The sequence below is a fragment of the Macaca mulatta genome, chromosome 8, assembly GCF_049350105.2.
Source record: "Macaca mulatta isolate MMU2019108-1 chromosome 8, T2T-MMU8v2.0, whole genome shotgun sequence".
Taxonomy (NCBI): Eukaryota; Metazoa; Chordata; class Mammalia; order Primates; family Cercopithecidae; genus Macaca; species Macaca mulatta.
Window position 1 is genome coordinate 134,666,604 of NC_133413.1, and position 16,261 is coordinate 134,682,864.

At 46.6% G+C, this 16,261-nt stretch overlaps 1 long non-coding RNA gene and 1 other non-coding gene across 2 annotated transcripts; both read left to right on the top strand.

The window, feature by feature from the left end:
• Positions 1-2,069: 2,069 nt before the first annotated feature.
• LOC144330853 (uncharacterized) lies at positions 2,070-13,346 on the top strand. Its single transcript, XR_013397424.1, has 2 exons — positions 2,070-2,270; positions 12,223-13,346. It is a non-coding gene; the product is annotated as an uncharacterized LOC144330853 (long non-coding RNA).
• Positions 13,347-15,886: 2,540 nt separating this feature from the next.
• Positions 15,887-15,990, top strand: LOC114680446 (U6 spliceosomal RNA). The gene has a single exon (XR_003732672.1). It is a non-coding gene; the product is annotated as a U6 spliceosomal RNA (small nuclear RNA).
• Positions 15,991-16,261: the final 271 nt, after the last annotated feature.

The window sequence follows — 16,261 nt, forward strand, 5'->3', positions numbered from 1 at the left end:
AGTATTAAAAAAAAAAAACTCCTGCAGCTAGCTCAGTGTCTGCCCAAACGGCCACCCAGTTTTGTGCTTGAAACCCAGGGCCCTGGTGGTGTAGGCGTCCAAGGTAATCTCCTGGTCTGTGGGTTGCAAAGACCATGGGAAAAGCATAGTATCTGGGCCAGATAGCACGGTCCCTCACAGCACAGTCCCTCATGGATTCCCTTGGCTAGGAGAGGGAGTTCCTCAACCCCTTGCACTTCCTGGGTGAGGCGATACCCCACTCTGCTTCTGCTTGCCCTCCATGGGCTGCACACCCTGTCTAACCAGTCCCAATGAGATGAACCTGGTACCTCAGTTGGAAATGCAGAAATCACCCGCCTTCTGTGCTGGTCTTGCTGGGAGCTGCAGACTGGAGCTCTTCCTATTTAGCCATCTTGCCTGGTCCATCCAATGCTCAATAAATCTTAAAGTGAACTTGGAACTGAGCTGTTCTTCCTACCTAAACTCTCTAGTTGTTTAAAAGTCAAATTCAATATGACCTCCCACACAATGGTTGACTATGACTTGGGATAAATGGTGTTATGCCCTTGAAGCAGCCAAAATAAACTCATCATTAATAAAAGATGCACATAGCCAGGTGCAGTGGCACATGCTTGTAATCCCAGCATTTTGGGAGGCCAAGGATCACTTGAGGCCAGGAGTTCAAGGCCAACCTGGGCAACATAGTGAGCAACATTAGCTGGGTGCAGTGGCACCACCTGTAGTTTCAGCTACTTGGGAAACTGAGGTAGGAGGATCTCTTGAGCCTGGGGGGTTTGAGGCTACAGTGAGCTATGATTCTGCCACTGCACTCCAGCCAGGGTGACAGAGCAAGATTCTGTTTCAAAAAAAAAAAAGAAGATAAAAAGATGCTCACAAGAGAGGTGAAAAAAAGATCTCAGATCTTTTGGGATAATTCCAAAGTAGAATCTTAGATTCTTTTTCCATCCACCGTCCTTTCCAAAATATTTCAAGGTAACCTTTCAGGAAATTTCACTGTCTAATAATAACAAAAATTACAATACAGTTGTTACCATCTATGAAATCCTTACCAGGCACCTGTGCAAAGTGCTTTCCATGGATTATTTGAATTCTTGTTGCAGCTTCACAATAGGATCAAAAAGAAGGCAAGTTCTATGTGCTTTGACGCCTAGCAACGCAGCTGCCCAGGGTCCCTCAGCTAGCAAGCCACATATCGAACCCAGAAGGTCAGACTCCAAAGCCAGGACTCTCTGCCACTGCACCTACGTTCTTCCCAGCCTAGTACGTGGGCTTCCTAAAACCTAGTCCAAAGATTTCACTTCACATCTAAGTTTTTTCCTTCCATGTGCCTTTTTCTTCAGCCAGGAGGGGCTACTTACTCTTTAACATACACTCTCTACACTTTCCAAACTCTGCCCTGGCTTAGGAAACACCTGCTTCCTGGAGTGCTTTTCCCACCTTCTTTGCATATCCAATCCCGCCAACCTTCTAGGTCAAACACCATCTCTTCCAGAAAACCTTCCTTATCACCCTGTGCTCATCACCACTGCACCCCAAGCCCCAACAGGTGCCTCCTCTCCCTTCTCTAAACTGTCAGAGTGTTTCCTCGGCACTGCTCCCGCAGCACTTCACACCTTGTCCCTGGTTCTCAGTGATGTGTAGAGGTCCCATCTCCACTTGATGCTGCTCACCTTGGAGGCAGAATCCAGGTAGGATCCAGACTCATCTCCCCACAGCACCCAGGACAGGAGATGGTGGGGTGGAAGCCCCTCCCGTGGCATGACCCAGGAGGATTTGTCTGACTAGCAAAGTCAGGCAGATTCCCTGCCCCCTCCCAGATTTTCTCACACCCGCCAACTTAATTGATTTAATGGGCCTTTGTAGGACTCACCAACCAAGCATAAAATGGACCCACCTGTAGCCAGGAGCAACCCAATCAATCAAAGGGGGACAGAAAACCGAAAATGCTGCATATGAGCAAAATAAAGAATGGCCAATTAGTCACCGTCTGTGCCTTGCTGTCAGCAGACAAAACCCACAACAATCCCCATTTCACTTCCTGCCTAGTCAGATTGCACAATGAAGTCTCAACCGAAAGGCGGGAACAAGGAGCTGAGAGTGTTTTAAAATAGGATGTGCCTCTGAATTTGCTTTGAGGAAATTTCATCAACTCAGCTGACATTTGTTAAGTACCCACTGAATACCTGATGCTCTGCTGCGCACTGGAGATACAACAGTGACAAAGGCTTTTCTACCAAAGAGCTGAGCATGTGAGTAACCTCATAAAGAAATGGGTACCCGGGCATGGTGGTATGGACCTGTAATCCCAGCTGCTTGGGAAGCTGAGGTAGGAGAATCACTTGAACCCGGGAGGCAGAGGTTGCAGTGAGTTGAGATAGCACCACTGCACTCCAGGCTGGCGAAAGAGCGAGACTCCATCTCAAAATGAAAGAGAACAGAAGAGGAAGAGGAAGAGGAAGAGGAAGAGGAAAAGGGAAGGGAAGGGAAGGGAAGGGGAGGGGAGGGAAGGGAAGGGAAGGGGAGGGGAGGGAAGGGGAGGGGAGGGGAGGGGAGGGGAAGGGAGGGGAGGGGAGAAGAGGAGGGAGAAGGGGAGGGGAAGGTGAGAGGATGGGGAGGGGGAGAGGACGAGGAGAGGGAGGGGAGGGCAGGGCAGGGAAGGGAAGGGGAGCAGAGCAGAAAGGGGAAGCAGGCCAGGTGAGGTGGCTCACACCTGTAATCCCAGCACTTTGGGGGACTGAGGCAGGTGAATCACTTGAAACCAGAGTTTGAGAACAGCCTGGCCAACGTGGCGAAACCACGTCTCTACTAAAAATACAAAAATTAGCCACGCACCTTTAACCCCAGCCACTTGGGAGGCTGAGACAGAAGAATCACTTGAATCCAGGAGGCAGAGGTTGCAGTAAGCGGAGACCGCACCATTGCACTCCAGCCTGGGTGACAGAGCAAGACTCCATTTCAAAAAAAAAAAAAAAATTAGCCATGGTGGCATGTGCCTGTAGTCCCAGCCACTTGGGAAGCGGAGGCACGAGAATCACTTGAACCCAGGGGCACAGGTTGCAGTGAGCTAAGATTGCACCACTGCACTCCAGCCTGGGCAATAGAGTGAGACTGTCTCAAAAAAAAAAAAAAAAGAAAAAGAAAAAGAAAAAAGAAAAAAATGGGAAGCAGAAAAGATAGGCAGCTTCGCCTTGGTCATGTGGCCTGGGGAAATGCCAGCTCTACTCTTGGCCTCAGACTTGGTGTTTTCACCTGAGAGATGGGATGATAACCAGGTTAGCGTGAGGAGGAACTGAGAAAACATTTGCATAAAGACCTGGTTCCTGGTAAGTGTGTCCTCACGGTCTGCTCCCTCCCACCCATGCCTCAGGGCCCATAAGGATAATTTCTCCCTAACACAAATGCAAATGGGAAATGAGGACTACGCATACCATTCAGAGAAGCAAGTCCATGATAGAGACCTCATATAACTGCCTCCCAAAAGCAAAACTGAACTAAATCAATTTTATTTTCTTCATATTTTCCTTGTGAAATGATTCATTTCAGCATATTTCTCTACCTATGAGCCTCAGATGGTGGCTCCACAAACGAAAATATCCTCAAAATTATCTAAGATCTGAGTCTTAGTTTCCCCGTCTGTGAGGTAGGAAGGATAATATTCAGCTCACAGTTTCCTCCTGAGAAATAGAAAACTCACGTAATTACCTACTAAATATTTACTGGATACCTATGGAGGTATCCAGCTAGAACAGTCAGCACTGTTCTAGCTTCTGGGATTACAGCAGTGAACAAAACAGACTTAAAAATCTTCATCCTTTTGGTGAGTGCAGAAAGGTAACAAATATCTACATAAAATATATAGTACGTCAAATGGCTAAATGCATACAAAGCATTTAGTACAAGACCTGACTTGTACATATCATGCAGCATTTACACTAATGCAGATAACGATCAGCACCAAGAGAAATAAGCCTCTTCAAGGTCAGGCTCAAAGGCACATTGTAGGTAAGAGGAAGCAGAGAGTCTCGGTTCCCACAAACACTTAACACCAAGTAATCCACTCAAAGAAAAGGAGACCGAGCCTGGGGATGGCAGTGCTATGGCAAAGTCAACAGTGTTTTTGCCTTATATTTGAGAACAACAGTGGAAATGATTTTCCCACTCATTCAGCCCCATCTCTAATTCACTTTCTTATTTAACTCAATGGCTCAAACATCCCTAAAGACTTCCTTGTATGAAAAATGACATTGTGTTGGCAAAATGTGTATATTCTGTGGCCCTTTGCTTCCTGATACAGAAATAAATGAATCAATGCTTCCTAATACAGAAATAAATGAATCAACTTGGGTGTTGGGCCTTGTAGCTGGGACAGGGCTCAATGTCATAAACATTCAGAAGGGCCAGACCAAAACCAGAACATCTACCCCTGGAATAAGTTCACTGTATTGTATCTGAAGAAGCAAAAATCTGCCCAGAGCTAGCATACACATTGTCCAGTGAAAAAGCCTCACCCCTCACACATGAGAAAACTGAGCCTGAGAGAGGTTAAACAGAGTCAGCACTTAACTCAGGCAGTCTAATTTCAGAGATCATGCTCTTATCACTCAATCCCCTCTAGGACTTCCCTTCATTAACAAGTTGTTGGGGCAGTGGTGTGGGTGATACAATAGGGGCAGACAGCCCAAAAGCCTCTCTGTGAACACTCTTTCTCTCCCTTCGTCGGGGAGATCACGCCACCTAACCATTCAGCTACCTATCTATCCATAATCCATCCTTCCATCATTCTGTCCAGCTACCCACTCACTTATTCATCCATCTCTCCCTTCATCCACCATCTACTCATCTTCAAATTCAACAATCCATTTATTCGCTTGCCCACCCACTCACCCACCCACACAATTGTCTATTCATCTTCCAAACCATCAATTTATCAATCAATCCATCTACTCACCCATCCATCCATCCTATTCACCTACCCATTCATTCATCTTCCAATCCATCAATCTATCTAGCCACTCATTCATCCATCTCCACACTAACCCATTCATACATACATACATACATACATACATACACACATATCATTCAGCTATGGTTATGATGTCTAATGGCATCATTGGAATGGATTATCTTTATGGTTCCTCACAGTCTAAGATGATGTGATGCCATAAAAATTGATAGACAGGTGGATGATCATATGTAAAAAGAAGCTACAATCTCATCAAGCCCTCAAACACCTTATATGCAGTGGGGAAGATCAAAAGATAAATACATCAGTAGCTAGAACAGGAGGGATAAAATTAAAAGAGCCTAAGAGAGGTATAAACAGCAGCATAAGGGTGGAGCTGGTTGAGGCTACAATGGCCTGGTCCACATAAAGAAAGGTAGCCCAACTGTTTTTGAAGAATGTTTCAACCAGTGTTGTGAGTTTGAAGGTCACCAAAATCCAGAATCTACTTCAACCAATAGGCTACACTATGTTTGAAAATCCTGGCCTGGCGCGGTGACTCACACCTGTAATCCCAGCACTTTGGGAGGCTGAGGCAGGTGGATCACCTAAGGTCAGGAGTTCAAGACTAGCCTGACCAACATGGTGAAACCCCATCTCTACTAAGAATATAAAAATTAGCTGAGTTGGTGGTGGGTGCCTGTAATCCCAGCTACTTGGGAGGCTGAGGCAGGAGAATCACTTGAACCCAGGAAGCGGAGGTTGCAGTGAGCTGAGATCGCACCATTGCACTCCAGGCTGGCGACAGAGGAAGACTCTGTCTCAGAAAAAAAAAAAAGAGAGAGAGAGAAGAAAGAAAAGAAAATCCTACCCTCTTTTGCATGAGGTATCTGCTTCCAGGTACCTCAGAGGTACCTATTAAAGGCAAGAGTTTCCTGGGAAACGCATCAGCACCTATCTATAAGATAAGCAATCAGACCATCTGTAATTACAGAATCTTATTTTCTGAACCCCAAATCAAGGCATGTGTCAAGCACTCATGCAGACAAAAGGTCTATCTGGAATCTGAGCTGCCTTGAAAATTCTGCTTCACATAAGCTGTGGCTGTAGAAAGGTTGAGCCTGAGAGGTCAGAAATTCTCCCTGAAATTCTCCCTGGGAACCCTGGGAAATCTGGTTTTCACCTCCATCTCAAAACACTGCTAGACAAGTTCAGGCCAGCAAGAGCATCCAGCAGAGGCCAAAGGGCACCCAAAGAGCAGTAAGAAGACACCAAAAGTCAGATGCGAGCGGGAAGAGGGAAAAGAAAACTGGTAGCATGGCAGGCAATCCTTAAAAAGCAGATGAGAAGTCCCCTCCAGTCCTACCGACAATGAACTTGATTGACTCCCTTCACAAGTATTTTCTGAGCTGGGTTTGTACAGAGAGAATCTGTCAGATCAGCCTGCACCAGCGCCGGGTTCAGGGACGCTGCACTGCTTTCCCTTCCTGCTCTGCATTCTCTGTCCTCAAAGGGGCAGAGTGCCCCTGCCTACAGGAAGCACACACCACACTACGGGGACTTAGTTCCTGCCAAGGTGGACACGTCCATCAGAAAGCATTTGCTGAGATGCAAAGGGGCCCCACAAGTGGTAGAAAAGGGCACCGTGGGTTGGGAAACCCACTATCCCAGGGTCAGGATTGTACCCAAGGCTGGCTCTGGTCATCTGCATGGGAGATGATCTATCAGTGGAAAACAGTAACAATAATGCCTAATACTTATGGTGTTACATCCGTCATATCATTCAATCTTAGGAACTACCCGATGAAGTCCGTACTATTCTAATACCCATTTTATGGCTGGGAAATTTAAACACAAAAAGGCAAATTAACTTAAGATCACATAGACCCGGAACTGGAACCCAGGCAATCTGTCTGCAGAGCCTGAGGGTTTACCACTAGGCATAATAATGGGTACATGGGAGCACTTGCAATGCACTGGTCCAAAGGCTTTGCATCCACTCACTCATTTAATCCTCACAAGGACCTTCTGAGGTGCGTCCCTAGTATTATCTCCATTTCACCGGTGAGGAAAGCAAGCTACAGAGTAACTCCCTGGCCGGGTGCGGTGGCTCACACCTGTAATCTCAGCACTTTGGGAGGCCAAGGTGGGCAGATCACCTGAGGTCAGGAGTTCAAGACCTGCCTGGCCAACATGGTGAAACCCCATCTCTTCTAAAAATACAAAAATTAGCTGGGCATGGTGGTGTGCACCTGTAATCCCAGCTACTTGGGAGGCTGAGGCAGGAGAATCGCTTGAACCTGGGAAGCAGAGGTTGCAGTGAGCAGAGATTACTGCACTCCAGCCTGGGCACCACAGACTCTGTCTCAAAAAAAAAAAAAGAGTAACTCCCTAAGGTCGTGCAGCTTGAGAGGGGCAGAGCCAGGGTTTAATCCTCATATGCTGACTCCGTAGTCCATATTCTGAACCTCTAGGTAAGGGTGCCTCTTGATTGCCACCATGTAGTAATAGTAACAACACATCTACCACTTACCCAGGCCATCAGAAAGTCCCAGACTCTGACTGGTACCTGCATCGTCTCATTTGATCATCACAATAACTTTATATGATAGGCAATTGGGTACAGTAGCTATCCAAGATCTCACACAGCTCCATGTACCCTTTTAAACTGCAGTTCTGGAGGACATATTAATGAGGAGATCATATCATTCCCCCAGACACAACTTCCTATGCAGTCCTACCCTTTCCCTCGATTAAATAACCCATTTCCAGATTTCCCAAGCAAGTAGCAAGGGACCCATTTCTTGTTGTATCCATCATCTCTTTCCCTGGTTCTTGGGGACACTGGTTCACCAGGACCTAGAGGTCAAAGCAAGGTGAAATGCCCAGGCTGATCCGCATCTGTGGGCCGATTCCATGAGGTTCAGACTTCAGGTGGGGCCTGCAGTGGCTCCATGCTCTGCACCCAGTTCTGCTCTGTCTGCTCTCACATGCAAGGCAAGCTTGAGGGGTTTCCAGGGATGCAGGACTTTTAGAAACAGGAAGTCCCAGGCAAACCAGAATGATTTGGTCACCCTAACCCTACCTCTTGGCAAAAATAACTTTCCCTTTTCCACAGCCCCTTCAGCCTTGAAAATCTTTCTCTTCTCCTCTCCTCCCCTCCCTTTGCCTCCCTTCCCCATCTTTTCTCTTTTCCTTTTCTTCTCTAGCTCCCTCCCTTCCCTTTATCACCTCTTCATTCCTTAAGCTGGTCGCTACTGTAACCAAGCACCAAACGAGTCACTGGGGGGTTATAGTAGATAATAAAAACAAATAAAGTCTCTTCCATTATTGGTTCATTTATTTAACAAACGGTATGTGCCCACTCTGTGCCAGTCAGTATTCAAGATCTGGAAACTTGAGAGCTTTATAGTCCTCGTGGGGAAAATAAGCATTCACCACACACACACACACACACACACACACACCCCTACACACACAGACACACACACACCTACACACACAGACACACACCACACACACACCCCACACACACATACACACACCCACATACAGACACACACACCCACACACCCACATATACACACACCTACACACACAGACACACGCACATACACCCCCCTACACACAGACACACACCACACACACACACCCCCACAGACACACACACCCACATATACACACACCCCCACATACACCCACACACACACACCCCCACATACACATACACGCACCCACATATACACACACACCTACACAGACACACACACATATACACCCCCCTACACACACACACACCACACACACACACAGACACACACACCCACATATACACACACCTACACACACAGACACACATACATATACACCCCCCTACACACAGACACACACCACACACACCCACACACAGACACACACACCCACATATACACACACACCCACATACACACACACACCCCCACATACACATACACGCACCCACACACACCCCTACATACACCCACACAGACACACACACCCACCCACATACCCATACACAAACACACACCCACCCACATACACATACAGACACACACTGTCCCCACACACTCACACACCCACACACAGACACACACACCCACCCACATACACATACACACAGACACACACCCACACACAGACACACACACACCCACACAGACACACACCCACATACACATACACCCACAGACACACACACCCACACACAGACACACACACCCACATACACAGACACACACCCACACACACCCACCCACATACACATACAGACACCCACACACAGACACACACAGACACATACCCACACACAGACACACACACACACACACAGACACACACCCACACAGACACCCACACACACACACACACATATACCCCCACACACACACACACCCACACACAGACACACCCCCCACATACACATATACACAGACACACACCCACACACACCCACACACAGACACACACACACCCACCCACATACACATACCCACACAAAGACACAGACACACACACATCCACCCACATACACACCCACACACAGACACAGACACACACACACACAGAAACACACACCCACACACAGACACACACACCCACCCACACACACACCCCCACATACACATACACACACACACCCCCACACACACCTCCACATACACACACACACCCCCACACACACCCACCCACATACACATAGACACACCCACACACACACCCACACACACACACCCACATACACATACACACCCACACACAGACACACACCCACCCACATACAGATACATAGACACCCACAGACACACCCACACCCACCCACATACACATAGACACAGACACATACCCACACATCCACCCGCATACACATAGACACAGACACACACCCACACACACACCCACACACACACCCACATACACATAGACACACACCCACACACAGACACACACACCCACATACACATACACACACACCCACACACACCCACACACACAGACACACACACACCCACACACAGACACACACACACCCACATACACCCACATACACATACACCCACACACCCACACCCCACACACACACACACACAGACATACACCCACACACACCCACACAGACACACACACCCACACACACACCCACACATACAGACACCCACACACCCACAGACACACCTACACACACACATAAAGACACATACACACACCCACACACACATACCCACACATACACCCACACCCACACACACCCACACATACCCACACCCACACCGACACACCTACACATACCCACACACGCCACACACACATACACACACAAATACACACACACACACAAACATACACACACATCCCACTGCAAAATTACAACATGTCAACTGCCAGGGAAGAGAAGCAAAGGCTTCTATGAGAACCTGTCATAAGTGTTTGATCTCATTGGCGGGGCCAGCCAGCTGAAAGCCTCTTTGAGAAGTTGATGCTTGGCTTGAGATCTGGAAGGTGAGTAAGGGGTCCCCTGGCCAAAGGAAGGAAGGAGCATTCTGGACAGAGGGGCTCTGCAAAGGCCCAGTGGTGGAAGGAAGAAGGAACACTCAAAGTAACTGGTGGGATGAAAGTCAAAAGAGGGATAAGGCTGAAGAGCTAGACAGGGCCCAGCCATGCAGGGTCTTGGAGGGACAGTGAAGTTTGCTTTTATCTAGGAGCAATGGCAAACCGCTGAAGAGATTAAGCAAGAGGGTAATGGATCTAAACGTTTTGAAAAGTGTGTCCTGTCTCATGCGTGAGGCTCTGATGGGCAGGGGCTGGAGTGGAGATGGAAGACGGGCAGAGTGTACATGAGAAGACCCCTCTGGGAGACTATCGTTGCCAGTCAGGTCAGACACAGAGAAGGATTGGATGATGCTGGCGGAGGTGCAGACGTCACTTCCCCTGCTTTCCATTGCTTGGTGGACAATACACTTGATGATGGATCAAGTTCTTGGGTGACCTTGGAAAAGTCATTTAACCACTTTCAGTCTCATTTTCCTCGTTGTAAATGGAATTACTTATACTACATTTCTACCAGCATGACTTGGTGTACCAGCTATGACAGCAGCGGCTGTATGGGAAGGTGTAGCAGACTCCGAAGCTCCCTGCACATGCTCGAGCCTCCCCCAGCTTGGGCCCACAGTATAAATCTCCCGAAACAACAGATCTCTCGGACTGGCCTCTGCCTCCAGTCTCACCCAAATCAATTCCTCTTGATAATAATGCCACTTGGTAATAATCATTTATAATTAAATACAGATCTAAACAAATAATTCCCCTATCGCCTATGTGTCTATATTTATCTGACCTTCAAGGTCTCCATAATCTGATTCAAGTTTAACTCCTTGCCAATATTTTCGTCACTCACCCCCTTCCTTCTGCTTATGCCTCACTGGGACCTGAACACGTCACGTGTTTCCAGGCCTCCCTGTTTTTGCTCGCTTGCCCCCTCTGCCTGGAATCACCTCCTCCATTCTCTCTAATAGAACAGAAATAATTGCCATTCTCTAAGGCCCGTCTTCTGAGTCAGCTTCCTCATTCTTGCAAGCCAAATGCTTCCGTTCATTCCTCTAGAGGTCCTGTAACATTTTTTACTTCTGCTTTGGCCTTTAATCAATTTTCCATGTGTTCTTTTTCTGATGTATATGAATTTCCCCCAGCTTTATTGCAAACAGGAAAAGAGCAGGACCCCGTCTAGACACTGGTAGTCATATATATTCTCAGTGAGTGTTTATATAATAATTGAGGTTGTGCATTATGGGACTATATTAGATTATCCCTACCAAGTAGATAATGTAGAAACCTGTATTTTTTTTTTTTTAAGTTCTTCAAAGTCCGTATGTCTATCTTATGGATATAAGACCAAATGGATCAGAAATACCTGGGTAAAATTTGAATTTCTCATTCTCCTCTTAAAATCAAACAATTTAACTAAACTAAGTCAAACTAAAAGGATCTCAGAAATTATGCAGCTTAAGTATCCCCATTTTATGAATAAGATTATATAGTTTCAACTTAAGTCAACCCTCCAGTTAGGACTGTTACAAGCTACAAATATAGTGACCGTCCTGAGCCCCTCTCTTCTACACTTACCCTGATAAGGCTCAGTCACTAGGGCCCAAGGGACATTTAAGGCATGGCAGGCTGCCAAGGTTCTCATTCAACCCAGCAGATGGGTGGCAACACCTCACTTCTCCCATTTGCTCCTCCAGGAAGAAGACTGGGCAAGCACTCTTTCAACTTTTAGAGACTTGGATTTTTTTTCTTCTTTGCCCAAATTAGTCGTTTTAAGAACAGAGGAAAGAAAGCAACTTGTCACTTCTGTCACACACATAGGCCCAGCTAAGATGTGCAGAAGGGTGCTCTCCTAATACCCGAGTCCCCTTGCTGTTCTCCTGGGTCTTATCTTCATCCTACTCAGCTTCTTGTGGCCCCAATATTATATCCCAGAGTCATCCTCCTTTCCCTTAAAACTCTGGCCCAAGTTGGGCGAACAAGCCCTTCCCTTCTTTCCTGAAAGCAGAGCTGAGACAGCCAGACATCGCAGCATAGGGCAGTTATGAAGAGTAACCAGAGAATTGGAACCAAAAAGGCAAACAGCATCGCAACGGCCACATTTCCAAGGAGGAGCTTCTGATACAGAGAGAAATACAGACTCACCTCAGAGGCCGGGGCCACCTCCCAGGGACCTGGGTTCCCAGTAGCTTGTCTCCAGTTCTGTCATCCGTGCTCAGCTTCTGTTAGTGCTGTGCCTGCACCTGTGAAGTGAGATCACACACTCCTGCCAAGCTCATGGGATCCCTGTGAAAACCAAGGAAAACATACCCATGAGACACAACTGAGACACCTTTAAATCTGATCAAATATAAGACGTTTCTTTCCTTTTGTTGGTTTGGGGGTTTGTTTTCCTCCTTGATCTATCACCCTTGGACACAATTCATCATATGGCTCAGAGGAAATACCTATCAGAACCCCAGCAGACACCTGCCAGAAAAGAGAGAACTTAATAATGGTTTAAAAAAGAGGATGGCGGGCTGGGCACGGTGGCTTGCGCCTATAATCCCAGCATTTTGGGAGCCCGAGGCGGGCAGATCACCTGAGGTCTGCAGTTTGAGACCAGCCTGGCCAACATGGTGAAACCCTGTCTCTACTAAAAATACAAAAACTAGCCAGGCGTGGTGGCAGACACCTGTAATCCCAGCTACTTGGGAGGCTGAGGCAGGAGAATCACTTGAACTCAGGGGGCAGAGGTTGCAGTGAGCTGAGATCATGCCGTTGCACTCCAGCCTGGGCAAAAAGAGCAAAACTTCTCTCCAAAATAAATAAGTAAATAAAATTAAATTAAATTAAAAAGAGGCTGGCACAGAACCAGGGCTCCCTTCGACTGCACTTGCCACCCTCCGATGAAGGCAAACAACTTACTGCACTCCAAATCTCAATTTAGAAAAGGCCTACATTGGCCAGGCACAGTGGCTCACACCTGTAATCCTAGTACTTTGGGAGGCCAAGGCAGGAGGATCACTTTAGGTCAGAAGTTCGAGACCAGGCTGGCCAAAATGGTGAAACCCCATCTCTACTAAAAATATTTTAAAAAGCTGGGCACAGTGGTGCATGCCTGTAGTCCCAGCTCCTCTGGAGGCTGAGGCAGGAGGATCGCTTGAACCCGGCTGGGGGGTGGAAGTTGCAGTGAGCCAAGACACACCACTGCACTCTAGCCTGGGCAACAGAGAGAGACTCTGTCTCAAAAAAAAAAAAAAAAAAAAAAAAAAAAAAAAAAAAAGGGAAAAGAAAAGGCCCATATCCACTTGTCAGGCTTACCTGCTAGCAACAGGTGGCAGCTTCCAGCCTCCTTCTCCCTAACTTGAGGGACTGAAGTGAGTGGTAGGGTGGTGGCCTGGCTGAGGAGGTCTTTTAGTGACCCCCAGAAGGTCTGTTCCTCAGTGGGCTCACCTGAAGGGCCTTATCCCCTCTACTGGTCTATGCCTGCTGTAGCCACCCCACCTGGGTGACTTTGTCAACTCCAGATGCAAATGTATGGGTATCTGCAATGGGATTCCTCTGCTCTTAACCCTCCTAGCACGTGGACCTAGAAGGGCCCAGAATACAGTAGGAGCTCAATAAACATTCGTTGGCTCTTTGCATAAATGAATGTGAGTTTCAAACGTCAGAGGCCAAGATTTTACTTGGTTTGTATCTGTTCTGTATTTAACAGGTATTCAGGAAAAAGTTCATCAGGCAATGTCTTCATTAAATCATAATAGTTTACCATTTAAAGTATCTACTGTGTGCCATGCGCTTCACAGACGTTCTGGAAATAACCATGAAACAATCACGAGATGTTCTTGTCCCCATATCACAGCTGATGAAACTGAAGCACAGGAGGTTCGGTAATGATGCCAGGTTACTTGATTATTTAATGGGGCTGGAACTTTACCTCCAGATTAACTCCAAAGACCAGCACCATCAATGTAACCAGCTGTCATTCTACTTACCTGTCCTTCCCCACCCACCAACACCATTCCAAAAAAGGATTTAGGACAACTCACTGAACGACGAGTCCTCAGGATCTCTCTCTAGAAAAATCTAGAGAAATGTTCTTTTTAGAAACATTTCCAATTATTTTGTTCAACTTTTATATTAGTCTCAGGGGGTACATGTGCATGTTTGTTACTTGGGTAAGTTGTGTGTTGCTGAGGTTTGGTGTACAAATGATCCCATCACCCAGGTATAGGATCCAATAGGCAGTTTTTCAACCCTTGCCCCCTCCCAGCCTCCCCGCTCTAGTAGTTCCTCATGTCTGTTACTCCCATCTTTATATCCATCTGTACTCAACATTTAGCTCCCACTTACAAGTGAGAACGTGTGGTATTTGGTTTTAAGTTCCTGCATTAATTCTCTTAGGATAATTTGAATATCAGAAATTATCAGACTTTATCCAGAGCCACATTGGGGAAATAAAGTCATCAAAGAATGAAGTAAATCCAGTTTGATGAAACAGCAGAGCAATGATTAAAATCACCTTGGGATGTCTATTATTAACGCAGTTCTAAGGCAATTCTGGAAGAAAAATCCCATTGAGTGTTGAATGATCACATCCTTAAAACAGGTCCCTCTCATAGATTCTCAAATAGATGTATTTGAGGAGCAAAATACTCTCTTGTTTTTAGAAACTCTGGGGGTGTTTGTTTAAAAAATAAAATCATGCTACTTATTTATTACCAAATCAAGGTACTTTTTACCTTCTAATACATAAGAAGCTTTTGTAGAAAACAGGTTGATGTATTTAGAATGTATTATTTCTATCTTTGGGGAAAAAGGGGCTGTTAATATCCAGGAAGACAGACTTGAATGAGATGCTGGTCAAACGCGTTCCTCAAAGTCAGACTTTCTTCTGAAAGGCGCAAAGTTTCCCTCTCCTTTCAGGCTTGTAGAAATGCCAGCTTCCACACTGGTGGAAAGCTTGGGGGACTGGATGAGGTTTATTGTTGTGTTTGTTTGTTTCTTTGTTTGTTTGTGAAAAGGAGATTACATCAGAAAGGGCCTAAAAATAAAGGCCAAGTCTCCATCAACAGGGCGGCCACCCACCTGCACACGCCCAGGGGCCTGCATGCCTCTGAAGCCTCATTCAGGTCTGTGGCAGAGTATCTTCATTCTGGCTGCTGTTGGAATCATCAGAAGAGCTTTCAAAACTCCCAGAGTCCAATCCTCAACCCAATGCAATGACATCAGGAACTCTGGGGAGGACCCAGATGTGATTTTTTTTTTTAAGTCCCTGGGCAATTCCCATGTGTAACCCAGGTTAAGACCACAGCCACTTCAATTGTCCCCTGAAGCCCAGGTTGTACAAGGATGTCGAACCATCAAAACTCAACAGCAGTGCTTGCTTTAGCAGCACATATACTAAAACTGAAATGATACAAAGAAGAGTCACATGGCCCCTGCTCAAGGATGACATGCAAATTCGTGAAGTCCATATTTTTAAATTTCGTGCCGTGCATTAAGAAAAATAATAATAAAAAAAAAAAAGACAAAAAAAAAAAATAAGCGCAACTCCCCTTGGCCGGGTGCGGTGGCTCACGCCTGTAATCCCAGCTCTCAGGGAGGCAGAGGCGGGAGGATAGCTTGAGCCCAGGAGTTCGAGACCTGCCTGGGTAATATAGCGAGACCCCGTTCTCCACAAAAAGGAAAAAAAAAAAAAAAAGACAAAAGAAAAATAATAAAAACAGGCCGGGCACAGTGGCTCACGCCTGT